Genomic DNA, 15241 nt, shown 5'->3' with positions numbered 1-15241 from the left:
GTGCTTCCTCCAGATATTTCCTCTCATTGTGTCTCTGCTCAGATGTTACCACCTCAGAGAAGCCTTCCCTGGCCAAACTATCTAAAACAACATCCCCAATCACTCTCCCTTACCCTGCTTTAATGTTTTCTTTCACAGCACTTATCACTATCTGACATATTATATTTTTGTTTGTTTGTTGACCATCTCCCACTATAATGCAAACTCCAGAGCTCTGGGACTTTTTCTCATTCATTACTGTATCTAAAGCAATGCCTGGTATAGTAGGCACTCAATAAATGTTTATTGAATGAATAAATGGCATGGAGATAAGTGATAGAGGGATTTTGGAATGTAGTGATGGGGAGAAGAAATTGAAAATCCTGTAAAATAGGGAAATGCATAAATGGAAGGTACAGGTCCCTAAGGCCAGACTTGGCCATATCAAGAATGGGAACGAAGACAGAAGCCAGACGCAGCAAGGGAGGGAGGGAGTAGGGTGAGGGCCAGGTGGAACTCTGGAGCAGGGTCCTCAGGGAGCAGAGCTCTCCTGGGAAAGCCCCAGTTCAGGTAGAGGAAATGGGATGGGCAGGAGGCTGAGGAGTTTACTCAGATCTAAAGACGAAATCCACCCCGAGCCCAGGCCTCTTTTGGCCAGATGGTTCCGGAGGAGCCTCAGCATCTGTTCCTCTGTAAATTATCCAGTGCTCCCTCCTGCCTGTCTTCTCTGGTGACAGCCGGAACAATTGTCCAGGAATTCCATCTGCTCCCCTGTTCTTCTCCCCTCTACAGCTCATCAACATTTTAGAGTGGAGAGGTGTCCCATTTCCCTGGGCCGAGGGTTGGGCGCCCAGTTTGTCCCTTGGTGGAGCTGGCCTCAAGCACTCACTCCTCTAACAGCACAACAAATAAAACCTCAGCAAAGATCCCCAGGCCCTTGGAAGGAGGGGTCAGTCATCTTTATTTCTCATCCTGTCCACTTTTTTCAATCCCATTCAACTGTTTATTATTATTAATTTAATAAAATTATACTAAATGAATCAATTATATTGGTTCTTGCAGAGCTTTATCAAATAAGGGTTCCCGGTCATTGTACGTTTCCACATGGTTCCCTTTAAATTGTCCATACACTACTTTCAAAATGTGACATTCATTGCGATATAAGACCACAAACTCAGATTTTTTTGAGATGACTTTTACTCTTTGCTAAAGGAATCTGACTGAAAGAAGAAAGAGAAAAGAAAGATCGTCTCTCTACTTTTCCCTAAATTGTTTTGGGATCCAGAGGAGGAGGGAGGCCCATGAACTGTCAGGTAAACAAACTTAGGGTATATAAATCTGAAAAACGATTTAAGTTTATATTTTGTAAACAGGGAAAGTGTCAGTAAACATGGAAAGTGTCAGTAAACATAAATATACCTTTGAAAAGAAAGGGAGTCACAGTCCTCCAGAGTTTTTAACTTTTAGGATATGTAAGATAAAGTTCTTTTTACTATGAGGAGGCTGGCTGACCTCATCACTCCTTTCTCCATGGACGTACAAATGCACACATGCGTGTGTACCTATACATTCATTAGACCACAATTACATACTTGTTCGTTCTCACTGTAAAAGAACAATGAGGAAGGCGGTAAAGATTAAAGATCTCTTCTAGGCTTTCAGGGTTTTACGAAGTAGCTGCAATTTGTGGTAGCGTCAAGCTAACTACCTTTTGATGGCAGTTTTCATGACTGTACCTTGGTGTCCACAGGGCTACAGGGGCTGTAGGGCCCACCTGAGTAAGCATGGGCAAGTATTTCCCAGGTCACAAGCCACCCAGGTCCGAGACAGTTCTTTCTCCTGATTTCACTCATGTAGATCCAGTCTCCCCATTGGAATGAATGTTTGTGTGGTGTCCACACTTAGCAGAAGAGAGCTTCAGAATGGAAGTGGGTCTTAGGATACATTCACCCCTATGTTCATAGCAGCATTATTTACAATAGCCAAGACATGGAAACAACCTAAATGTCCATCAACAGATGAATGGATAAAGAACCTGTGGCATATATATATATATATATATATATTACTCAGCCATAAAAAGGAATGAAATAATGCCATTTGCAGCAACATGGACGGACCTAGAGATTATCATACTAAGTGAAGTAAGTCAGAAAGAGAAAGACAAATACCATATATCACTTATATATGGAATCTAAAACATGACACAAAGGAACATATCTACGAAACAGAAACATACAAACATAGAGAACAGACTTGTGGTTGCCAAGGGGTAGGGGGGTTAGGGGAGGGAAAGATTGGGAATTTGGGATTGGCAGGTGCAAACTATTATACACAGGATGGATAAACAACAAGGTCCTATTGTAGAGCACAGGGAACTCTATTCAATATCCTGTGATTAGCCATGATGGAAAAGAATAAGAAGGAGAACGTACATAGATGTATAACTGAGTCACTGTGCTGTACAGCAGAAATTAACACAACACTGTAAATCAACTCTACTTCAATAAAAATTTTAAAAAGGAAGAAGAAGTGGGTCTTAGAATAAGACAGCAATTTGAGCTGCAGGTATTGGAGGAAACTGCTGGGAAAAGAGCTGAAACCATCCTGGGTTCAGCCCCATAGTCCTTTGAACTGTTCATCATGTTAGCTTGAAGGGCCTTAAACCATATTCAGCCATTACTGGTTGCAACTGACATTATCTACTAATAGTTTGAAGCCGAAAGACTACCTATCTTCTCATTTATGACCTGATTAGACAAGCTGAACCCTATTTACCTGGTTGTTTTGACAATGTTTTCAAAACCTCAAGAGGTGAAAACTCAGTCTGCTTCCCTAGATTTAAGTTGTACACATTTCCTAATTCTTCTCTCTATTAATAGAAGTCCATGACTGCCACACTGGTGGATAAGCTTTTATTATGTATAAATGTCTTTTTCCTAACTTGGGATGTTGAATTTGATGGGAGTCTAAGAAATGTAATTTTTAAAATTTATTTATTTTTAGTTATTTATATTTTTGGCTGCATTGGGTCTTCATTGCTGTGCACAGGCTTTCTCTAGCTGCGGCAAGCGGGGGCTACTCTTCGTTGCAGTGCGTGGGCTTCTCATTGCAGCGGCTTCTCTTGTTGCTGAGCACAGGCTCTAGGCGCACGGGCTTCAGTAGTTGTGGCACGCGGGCTCAGTAGTTGTGGCTCACAGGCTCTAGAGCTCAGGCTCAGTAGTTGTGGCACATGGGCTTCATTGCTCCTCGGCATGTGGGATCTTCCCGGACCAGGGCTCAAACCCGTGTCTCCTGCACTGGCAGGCGGATTCTTAACCACTGGGCCACCAGGGAAGTCCTTAAGAAATGTAATTTTAAAGACCATAAATAAATAAATAAATAGGGACTTCCCTGGTGGTCCAGTGGTTAAGACTCTGCACTCCCAATGCAGGGGGCCCAGGTAAGAGCCCACATGCTGCAACTAAGACCCGGCGCAGCCAAATAAATAAATATTTTTAAAAATAAATAAATCAAGACCTTGAATCTTTGCAGGATCTTGTATTCTTAAATATTCTTAAACCCACTTAACTCTTAACAGATACTTAATAAAGGCAGGAACTCAAATAAATATTTCTTCACTGATATATATGAAATAATGCTATACACAGCAGCACTATTACAACAGCCAAAAGGTGGAAGCAACCCAAGTGTAAAGCACAAATGGACTAACAAAATGTGGTATATACACACAATATAATATTTTTCAGCCGTAAAAAGGAAATTCTGACACATGCTACAGCATGGATGCACTTTGAAGGCACCGTGCTATGTACATTAAGCCAGTCACAAATACTCCACGATTCCACTTATACGAGGTTCCTAGAGTAATCACATTCTTAGAGACAGAAAATAGAATGGTGGTTGCCAGGTGCTGGGAAATGGGGGATGGGGAGTTAGTATTTAATGGGTGTAGAGTTTCAGTTTGGGAAGATGAAAAATTCTGGAGCCGGATAGTGGTGATCGTTGTACAACAATGTGTATGTTGGCAATCAATGTTAATGCCACTGAATTGTACACTTAAAGTTGGCTACAAAGGAAAATATTATATATATTTTACCACAATAAAAATATTTCCGGTAAAAAAAAAACTTTAAAATATACATCCCGTATATCTTTTTTTTTTTTTTTTTTTTTTTTTTTTTTGCGGTACGCGGGGCCTCTTGCTGCTGTGGCCTCTCCCGTTGCGGAGCACAGGCTCCGGACGCGCAGGCTCAGCGGCCGTGGCCCACAGGCCCAGCTGCTCTGCGGCATGTGGGATCTTCCCGGACCGGGGCACGAACCCGTGTCCCCTACATCGGCAGGCGGACTCTCAACCACTGCGCCACCAGGGAAGCCCCCGTATATCTTTATATGATACTGAGTCTTGTCTTCTGGCTTCTGGTGGGCTCCCTGAGGGCAGGGCTTGTCTCCCCACTCAGACTTTGGGCAGGTGCCTCCCTTCTCAGACTTCAATTTTGAGTCCTGGGGAAGCTCAGAAAGTGCAGAAGCACCAGCTTACCTCCCTCTTCTGGACGGCACTGGGGCCTGTTTGGCAGGTCCAACTTCACTCTGACCCAGTAGCATCTGGGTCGTTCTGCCATCCCCTGTCTCTTTGCCGAATCAAGAGGGCTTCCCTCCATCCCAGGTCTGTACCTGAAACTTGGCCTTGAATGTTTGTGCTGTCCCATAGACCAAGTAACTGTTCATACATGAAATGTTAAAAGAGGAGGCCCAGCTCCCAGAAGCTCCAGGTAAACCTCCTGGGATGGCTCCTTTAGCGGCTGCTGGAGAGGCTGGAGCAGGACCTGCCTGGGCTGTCTCCTCCACCCCCCCCTCATGGGCACTGGTAGTGCTATGCTTTACACTCATAGTTCTGGATATGGGTGAACCTCTTGCCCTTTCAGACCTGTGCACAGGAACCTGAAAACTCTCATGGTTCCAAATGGACGCATCCCCTCTCTTGACATTTGGACACTAACTGCGCGACTGCACACTTAGCACATCAGCGGGCAAAGTGTCCCCCTCTGCCACTTCTCAACTAACCCAACACCCACAGTCAGCATCTACCCTCATCCAGCTTCCTTCCTTTCCCTGAGCAGGTATCTCCAGATACCCCAAGTGTGGCATCCAGGGCCTGAGACTTGGCACTCCTCAGGGAGCCCCTAAGGCACATAATAAGCCGTCTCCGCCCACAACACCCACAGTCAAACAAAGCCAAGAGGAGGGGCACAATTGTTGGTTTAGATTTCAGGCCTTAAGCAGCTGCCTCCAACTCCTGCTATGAGGGAGAGGTTGGGGTGGAGGACAGGAAACAACCAGAGGGGGAGGGCATTTGTGTCAGGGCCCTGTGCTGGCAGGAAGGCCCAGCGAAGGGTGGGACAACATGGATACACCTGACTCCCTCCCTGCACGAATTCAGTGCCCACATGCAGCCCCTACTTGTTGGACTGGTCAGAACTGGCTTGGAGGGGCAGTGGCAGGACAAAACAAGCAGGCAGATGATTGTCCCTTACCTGGTGAGGACAAGGGCCAGGCCTGCATGCCCCTGGATCTCCGTGAGGTCCAGGCCCCACAGGTGCATCTGGTCCCCTGTTTACTTGGGGTGTGTGGGTAGTGAATGGGTGTGCCTGCCCTACTAGACTGTAAGCTGCTTGAGGTCAAGGCCCAGTACCTGTTTTCATTCGTATTAATTGTTGCACTCATTTGACTAATGCTTACTGAGCATCTGTGATCCCTTCCCAGCTCCTGACCATATGTGAGGCTCTGATGGGGAGAAAGAGAAATATCTGTGGGTGGGTCAATAAATATGCAAATGAATGAGGAGCTCCTCTTGCTCCCTGTTCTCTTGTCTCTGCACCCTTATTTGGTGTTGGTAATACACAAAACTTTTGGTTTGAAAGGAGATTAGGGAGAGAGGAAGGGAACCTGGGAACCCACCCCCAAGGTGATGGGTGGGAAGGCCAAAAAGATGAATCCATGTGGCTGGGGGCCCTGGAGGAAGGGTTGATTGGCAGGTACTCAGAAAGGAAATGCTCAGGGAAGTGGGGAATCCAGAGGGTTGGGAATCTGGGGTATTCTAGAGCAGTAGTTACTGGTAGGGTCTGGGATCAAAGCCAGAAATGAATCTCAGATGTCTACTGGCACCCCTCCAAAAGAGGCCACTATTCAGGTAGGTTTAGGAGGATCCCAAAGTCATCAGGCTTCTAGCCCAACCTATTCCCAAAGTCCTCCGAAGAGTAGCCACTAAGTGGTATTGTGAAGCAGAAATTAAAGACAAGAATTGATTAGCACCAGACAGCCCATACCAGTCACTTTTCCCAAGGATAAGAGCAGGGTCTTTGATGGACTTCCCTGGTGGTCCAGTGGTTAGGACTTTGTGCTTCCACTGCAGGGGGCGAGGGTGTGATCCCTGGTCAGGGAACTAAGATTCCACATGTCGCAGCCAAAAAAAAAAGAAAAAAAATAGCAAGGTGTCTGAAACAGACTGCCTGGGTTGCTATCCTGCAGTTAACGAGCTGCAAAACATGGGCAAATGACTGAAGTGCTCTGTGCCTCACTTTCCCCATCTGTAAAATGGGGTTAAGCATCGTACCTGCCTCACAGAGTTGTAATGCTCAGATGAGTTCATGCATGTAAAGTGCTTAGAACAGTGCCTGGTACATAGGGTGTTCCTCTCTTTTATCAGCGAGGACCTTGAGGCTCAGAGAAGTTAGTTATCTCCTGAAGGTCACTCAGCTGTGGATGATGGAGCCAGGATTTGAAGCAGCTTCTGGTACTCTTACCTTGACATCACATGGCCTGAAGAGTAATAGGAGCAATCTCAGGCTGCTGAGCCAGGGAGGATGGTGATGCGGAGCGTTTAACCTCAAGGCATGCTGCAGAACAGGTGCGTGGGAGGAAGAAACAGTTCTGAAGCTGAGAGACCAGGTAGGAAATGCTTGTCTTGAGTCTGGTGTGGTGAGGAAGGTGGACAAGGACTGAGACAGTGAGACCGAATGGACCCAGGGTCCCAAGAGAAAGAGGACTGGACAACGTTTGGTGAGCAGCCTGAACAAGGGAATAGAGGAGGTGAGGATGGCTTTAAGGTTTGAAGCCTCAGTTACCCAGAGAATAGAAAGTTCTCTGCCAGAGATAGGTTTGTTTCAGGGGATTCTTGGAAATCCAAGCAGTGAGACAAGCCCTCTTTCCTGGGTGACTGTTAAATAGACGAGGGGTGTGTGTGTTAGAAAGTTTTGCAGAGACTGAAGCCTGGACTCAGCGGTGTCCTTTACGTCAATGTGCCTCCACCCCTAGTAATGGATTCCCAGAGACACTGGAACGGGGGACTCCCGTGGTGGCACAGTGGTTAAGACTCCACGCTCCCAGTGCAGGGGGCCTGGGTTCGATCCCTGGTCAGGGAACTAGATCCCACATGCATGTCACAACTAAACAGCTGGCGAGCCGCAACTAAGAAGCCCACCTGCCACAACTAAGGAGCCTGCCTGCTGCAACTAAGACCCAGTGCAACCAAATAAATAAATATTTAAAAAAAAAAAAAAGATAGTGGAACAGAAACAGATGCTGAGATACAAGCCCCAGCACAGCCCAGCACAGCCCAGTTCAACTTCCCATCATTGCTCTCATCACTAACCCCTTCTCCTACTCCAGGACAGGAAACTGACTTTACCAGGGACCACCCCCTCCCCAAAGCCTCAGCAACCACTCGTCCCAGCCTCCACTCTCCCACGTCCTATACACATATCTTCGCTTGTACACACACTATCTCATCCTGCCCTCGCAGCAACCCCGTTAGAGAGGAAGGCTGGTACTATTCTCCGCATTTTACAAACGAGGAAACTGAGGCCCAAAAAGGTTATGAGACTTTCTCAGAGGTCACACAGCCAATGCCAATCAGTGGCCAGATTCCAAATCCTGTTCATTTTACTTCACTACCTCCACTTCAAGACATCTCAAGCAGATTAGGGCCAGAGGCGCCCATCTCCTTTACCCAGCAGATCCACAGACATTCCTCGGTATTGGAGGGCATTAGTTTTCTCTCTGGGAATAATGGTGCGGTGGGATAATGACTGGGTATTAAGGAGGCAGCAAAAAATGGACAATGAGGGATGTGGCATCATTATGGATAAGCACCAACCATTAGGGCTGGAACCATCCTTAGAGGCCACTGAGTTAATGCCCACTGTTTACAAGGGAAACTTAGGGCCAGAAAGAAGGGACTTGCCCACTGAATGCTTCTGACATTTCGTTACTCCCTTTGTTCCAGGTATCTATCACTGAATATAACAAATCACCTCAAAACTTAGTGGATTAAGACAACAATCATTGTATTATCTCTCAGATTCCTGTGGGTGATTCAGGAAGGGCTCAGCTGGGCGGCTCTGACTTTGTCTCTCATGCAACTGTCAGTTGGAGCTGAAACAGCAGGAGCTGGAGCAGCTGGGCTCTCCGGGCCTCTCTGTTTCGCCATGTGTCTCAGGTCCTCTCCATGTGGCCTCTCCACTGGGGCTAGTTTGGGTTCCTCACAGAATGGTGACCTCAGGGCAATAAGACTGATTACACAGCAACTCAGGTCTCCAAAGGCAAGTGTTCCAAGAGAATCAGGTGAAACCTGAATCATATTTTGTGATCTAACCTCAGAAGTCACATAGCATCACTTCCACCATAGTTACAAGCCTGTCTAAAGGCAAGGGGAGGGAACATAGACCCAATCTCTCAATGGGAGGATTGTCAAAGTCACATAAGAAGAGCATGTGGGGTGGGAGATCTTGTGGCAGCCGCTTTTGGAGACCACAGTCTGCTATACCCTTGCACAATTGTCTAAATCGATAGCTTGGCACAGGGCAAAGGCCAGCGTGGGTCAAAGCCCTGGCTTCATCACTCACTAGCTCTGTGACCTTGGGGGAGTCACCTAACCCCTTGTATCTCCTCCTTCCTCATCCACGAAACCAGAATAATCGTAACGCCTGTCAAAAAAAAGTAGTAATGCCTGTCTTGCAGGGTTGGGGTAAGGATTGAATGGAAGGGCCTGGCCCATAGAAAATTCATCGTTTTTTCTTCTTCCAAGTTATGAGAAAGCACTGAACACACCATCAACCTAAATCTTGCACCCTGACCATGAAACAAACCCAAGTCTCAATAAAGAAAGAAAAACAAATTCAGTGCTACACAGTACAAGATGTGATATGATAAATCAGGAGCTGGGTTATAGCAGTAAAGAAAAACAACGTCCTTCCCCTCACGGAGTTTATACTCTAGTAGAGGGAGCCAGTCTATATATCAATATGCTAATACATACACATGTCAGGTGGAAAAAGTGTTCTGGGGAAAAATAAAGTAGGGTAATGGAAATATGCCAGGGTTGGGAATGGGGTTATTGTATAGGATAACCAGGGAGGGCCTCTTTACTAAAATGAAATTTGAACAGAAGACTGAATGAGATGGGGGGAGTGAACTGCGAAAATATCTGAGTAAGAGCATTTCAGGAAGAGGGAACAGCTGCAAAGTTCCTGAGGCAGGGAACATGCTTGATGTGTTCGAGGATCAACACAGAGGCCAATTTAGCTGGAGCAGAGCAAGGCAGGGGGAGTGTAGGGAACAAGGTCAGATGGGATCCACTGGAAGGTTTTGGGCAGAGATGTGACTTAATTATGACCTCTATCTTTTAAACAAACTTTTTATTTTGAATAATTTTCCTTTTAAAAAAATATTTATTTAGGCTCTGCCAGGTCTTAGTTGTGGCACACCGGATCTTCGTTGAGGCATGCGGGCTCTTTTAGTTGTGACATGCATGTGGGCTCTAGTTCCCTGACCAGGGATTGAACCTGGGACTCCTGCATTGGGAGCGCCGAGTCTTACCCACTGGACCACCAGGGAAGTCCCTGAATAATTTTCAACTTACAGGACGTTTGTAAAGATAGTAAAGACAGTTCCCATACACCATTCACCCAGTTCGCCCCAGTGTTAACATTATACATTACCGTGGTACATTTGTCAAAACTATGAAGCCAGTATTGGTACCTTGTGTAAACTAAACTTCAGACTTTACGCAGACTTCACCAGTTTTTCCGCTAATGATTTTTTTTTTTTTCTGTTTCAGGATTCAGTTTAGAATATCACATGGCATTTAGCTGGCTTCCACTTTATCAGGATCACCCCAGCTGCTTCATGATAATAGAAGATCCATTAGGAAGCTGTTGCAGTAGTCCAGGAAGGAGATAGTGGGGCTTGGACCCAAGTGTTAGAGGTCAGATTGTGGAAAGCGGACAAATTCTCGGTTGGAGGCAGAGTCAACAGGATTTGCAGGACATGGGATGTGAGAGAAAGAGGAGAATTAAGTATGATGCCAAGGATTTTAGCCTAAAACACTTGGCCATTCACTGATATGGGTGAGACTGACATAGGAAGACTATTGGGGGCTGGAAATCAGGAGTTTGCATTTGAACATGCTAGGTCTCAGTTGCTTATTGGACAGTGGTTAAGTGGAGACGTCAAGCAGGCAGTTGGATACACGAAGCTGGATTTCAAGGATACATTTTAGCTGGAAATATAAACTTGGGAGTCATTAGCTTAGAGGTAGTATTTAAAGTCATTACGCTGGATGAGATCACGAAGGGAGTGGGTGAAGGTAGAAAAGAGAAGAGGGGGATTTCCCTGGTGGCGCAGTGGTTAGGAGTCCGTGCCCCCAGTGCAGGGGGCCCGGGTTTGATCCCTGGTCAGGGAACTAGATCCCACATGCATGCTGCAACTAAGAGTTCGCATGCCACAACTAAGGAGCCAGCGAGCTGCAACCAAGGAGCCTACCTGCCACAACTAAGACCCAGTGCAACCAAATAAGTAAATAAATGAAAAGAGGTCTGAGGATTGAGCCCTGGGTCTGTGGAAGAAATTGGAAGGTTGGGAAGGAAGCAAAGGAGACTGAGGAGGGGTGGCCATTGTGGTAGGTAGAGAAGCTCCTGAGATTGAGCCTAGAAGCCCAGGGAACCACTGTGTCCAGTGCAGCTTACAGAGCCACCAAGATGAAGACTGAGAAGCAACTGTTGGATTTGGCAATGGTGACCTTGACAAGAGTAAATCTCATGGAGTGGTGGGGCAAGAGTGGGTTCAACAGAAAATGAGAGGAGACGAGGCAAAGACAGCAGGTATAGACAAATGTTTCTGAAGAGTTTTCAGTAAAGAGAAGCAGAAAAATGTAGCTGGAAGAGAATATGGGATTGAGGGAGGTTATTTTAAGACGGGAGACAGGACAATGAAAATGATCTCATAGAGAGCAAACTGATGATGCAGAGGGGATGTGGAGAACCGCTGGGGCCCCATAGTAACACAGGTGAGAAGGGATGGGAACTAGTGCCCAGGAGGAGGGAGGGCTTCACCTGTGTAAGAACACTGGCGTCGCATCAATGGTAACAGATGCGAGTACATGGAGACAGATGTAGGTAGGCGGAGGAAGCACGTGGAAATTCTCTTCAGACTGCTTCTATTTTCTTCATGAAGTTGGAAACAAGACCACCAGCAGAGGGAGGAGGAACAGGAGGGGCTGGAGGTTTGGAGGAGAGAGGAGGAAGTAAAAATAGCTGTCGAGGGGGCTGAGAGAGTGCACAGAACTAGGGAAAGGCAGGAGCATGGATGGTCAACACAAAGGGTGTTTGAGGGCATGAATTTAAGGGAGACCAGTCAGCCTAGATATGTGTTATTTCCAGCCACGTTCAGCTGCTTGGGTGCAGGCTGGAGAAGTCACTGCGGTGGGGTCTTCCCAGATGAATATGATGGGAGAGAAGGGCCGGGGAGTTGGTATATGCAAGGAGCTGATTATAATGATAGATCATTGAATCAAAGCTGAGTAAGGAGGGAAGGGTGGATGTGATGGGGGTAGGTGTTGCTGAAAAGGGGGTAGGATCAATGGATGAGAGACAGGGCTGACTTATCCCTGGAGGCATAGTGCCGAAGGCCCACAATAGTTTTAGGGGTCCACAAAATATTTTAATTTAGTTTAAAATCAGAAGAAAAAAGTGAATATAATAAAAATGAATATATAATAATGGATCCAGCCTGGACTATATTCATCCTGATACCAAGGAAATCATAAAATATAACTTTTAATATTCTCTCATAGAGGAAGGGGCCCATGAAGGCGAAGTGTCTAGGGCCCACAAAAGTCATAATGTGACCCTTATGAGTGATCCCAGTGGATCCAAGTTCAATATTTGTTGAATTCATTTATAATGGCAAAAAAGTAAACATACCTAAGTATCCAGAATTGTTTGAGTCCAGGTACGACGGGCTGAAAAGATAAGAGTTGGTAATAGGAAAGTGTGATACTTAAAACTGAGATTATGGGGCTTCCCTGGTGGCGCAGTGGTTGAGAGTCCGCCTGCCGATGCAGGGGACACGGGTTCGTGCCCCGGTGTGGGAGGATCCCACATGCCGCGGAGCGGCTGGGCCCGTGAGCCATGGCCACTGAGCCTGCGCGTCCGGAGCCTGTTGCTCCGCAACGGGAGAGGCCACAACAGTGAGAGGCCCGCGTACCGCAAAAAAAAAAAAAAAAAAAAAAAAAAAAAACTGAGATTATGGACTGTGTGAAGCAATTGGTAGTAACAAGGTTTGGGTGGGAACATCCTTCTCATTGGTGGAGAAGAAACCAAGGCGATGGGAAGCTGGTTTTATTGGTTATCTACTGCCATATTAACAACATCCCAAAACACAGTGGCTTAAAACACTCACCATTTATCTGTTTACCGACAATTTATCTGCTCATCCACCATTGATCTGGTAATATGGCCGCGCTCTGCTGAGCAGTTCTTCTCTTGGTCTTGCCGGGGCTCTCTCATGAGGCTGCAGTCAGCTGGAAGCTTGACTGGGGCTGGGTAACAGGACCTCATATGTGGTGGATGTTGCTCAGGGCATCTCAGTTCTCCTTCATGTGGCTTCTCATCTTCCAGCAGGCCAGACTGGACTTCTCTACATGATGTTGGAAGTTTTCTAAGAGGGCAAAGGGGAAGCTGCAAGAGCTCTTGAAGCCCAGACTCTGGGGACTCACACAGTGTCACTTCTGCCACATTCTGTTAGTCAAAACAAGTCCTAGGACCAGCCCAGATGCAAGGGGTTGAGAAACAGACTCCACCTCTTGTTGCGAGGAGCAGCAAAATCACTGCAACGTGTCACGTGGGACAAGAGGAACTGGAGTGGCCATCTTTGCAAACAAAGTATCGCACATGTTGGAAAAATTGTCTGTGTGGTACCAAATCAAGCATCACCAAGAATTTGACAGAAGTGAGAGTGAAGAGAGTGACAAGCCAGGTGCTAAAATCTTCAAAGCATGAGGGAGTAGTAAGTGATACAATCTGATGCTATCAACTTCTCAAGCTTCAAGTATCTTTATTGTTTCATCAGTGAATGCGAGTGAATTTCATTAATGAAAAGGAACTCTTCATTTTTCACAACTTTGACTCAGTCACTGATCAATTCAGACTCTATCTTAAGGAAGGAACCTAAAACATAGGCATGAAAATTTGTAGCACTTTTATTTATCTGGGAGCTGTAGCCCCAGTGCCTGCCCCAGTGCCTAGGATGATGTCTGGCATGGAGTAGTAACACGTAGGTGCTCAGTAAATATTTGTTGAATGAATTTATAATGGCAAAAAGTAAATGCAACCTAAGTATCCAATAATGAGGGCTAGGTTAAATTTGGGTGTATCTATTTCATAGACTATCATGCAGCCATAACAAAAATTATGATTTTAAGGACTATCAATATATGATGAGGAGTGAAAAGAAAGCAGGATATAACATTACAGGTTCTGTGTAAAAACAGCTGGATAGGAAAAGGAGTCAAACAACAGCAGTGGTTTTATGAAGCAAATAGAATCATGAGTGATTTTTAACTTTTTACTTTTTTTTTTTTTTTTTTTTCTGCCACACCACGAGGCTTGTGGGATCTTAGTTCCCCAACCAGGGATTGAACCCGGGCCACGGCAGTGAAAGTGCTGAGTCCTAACCACTGGACCACCAGGGAATTCCCCAAATTTTTAGTTTATTCTAAAAGTTCTTTAATGTTACTGAATTTCTTTTATGGTAAGAAAAAGTTGAACACATTCATTTAGGAAAGATGAGAAATGTTGAAAAGCAGCAATAAGAAAAAATAACCTATAACTCCATCATCCAGGAAAAAAAAATCACTGCCAACATTGAGACACATTCTGTTTTGTTTCTTGCCTTTTTTCCCCTTCACCTGACGTAGTCTTAGCTTTTAAAAAAATATATCTTTAGACTTCCAAGAGGTGACTTTTAATAGTCACATAGGGTTGATATACCATAATCTATTTGACTTACAGTAATTTTGGACATGATAGGTTCTTTGCAATTTTTCAGTGAAAAAAATTAAAATAAATGGTCAGAGCCGTGGCATTACTCAACTCAAATTTAGAAAGCTCTTGAGGAAAGAGGTGATCAGAGTTCCAGGGAAGGTGGCTAGGAAGATAGGGTGGGTGTGGCTGTTCTGTCCAATGGAGAATGCAAGAAAAATTAGTCCAGCGGCTCCGACTTGTTGGGGGGGGTGTCTGTGGGAAGCTGTTCTGCACGGGTTAGGACTCCTCCTTCCCATGTTTTGAACTTAAAGATCGTGAAATCTTTTTTTTTTTTACATTTTTGGCTGCGATGGGCCTTCGTCGCTGCGTGCGGGCTTTCTCTAGTTGTGGCGAGCGGGGACAACTCTTCGTTGCAGTGCGCAGGCGTCTCATTGCGGTGGCTTCTCTTGTGGAACATGGGCTCTAGGCGCGCGGGCTTCAGTAGTTGTGGGACGCGGGCTCAGTAGTTGTGGCACACGGGCTTAGTTGCTCCACGGCATGTGGGATCTTCCCGGACCAGGGTTTGAACCCGTGTCCCCCCGCACCGCCAGGCGGATTCTCAACCACTGAACCACCAGGGAAGTCCAAAGTTGGTGAAATCTTGATTTGAAGGACTAGAGATGGACAGTGGTGGTCCTGATCGCTGCCCTCTTGCCTTGTGCAAACAAGAAACGGTTTCCTGCCCTTGCCTCTGCCTCGAACAGATATCTCTGAGCCATTAGCCTGGAGGGATAGAGCTCCCTCACTCCGCCTACATAACTCTCTCAGTCTGAGCTCTGGGTTTGGGGCAGTCGACGATTAGCCTGAGGTCAAGAATGGATGTTTTCCGGGGTACACAGGTGGGAACTTGGGGGGCACATTTACAAAGTCAGGGGCGTTCCCAGTTCAGAGAAGCTTCCCAG

Source organism: Phocoena sinus, chromosome 11, assembly GCF_008692025.1.
Source record: "Phocoena sinus isolate mPhoSin1 chromosome 11, mPhoSin1.pri, whole genome shotgun sequence".
Taxonomy (NCBI): domain Eukaryota; kingdom Metazoa; phylum Chordata; class Mammalia; order Artiodactyla; family Phocoenidae; genus Phocoena; species Phocoena sinus.
This window is presented reverse-complemented; position numbering follows the sequence as displayed.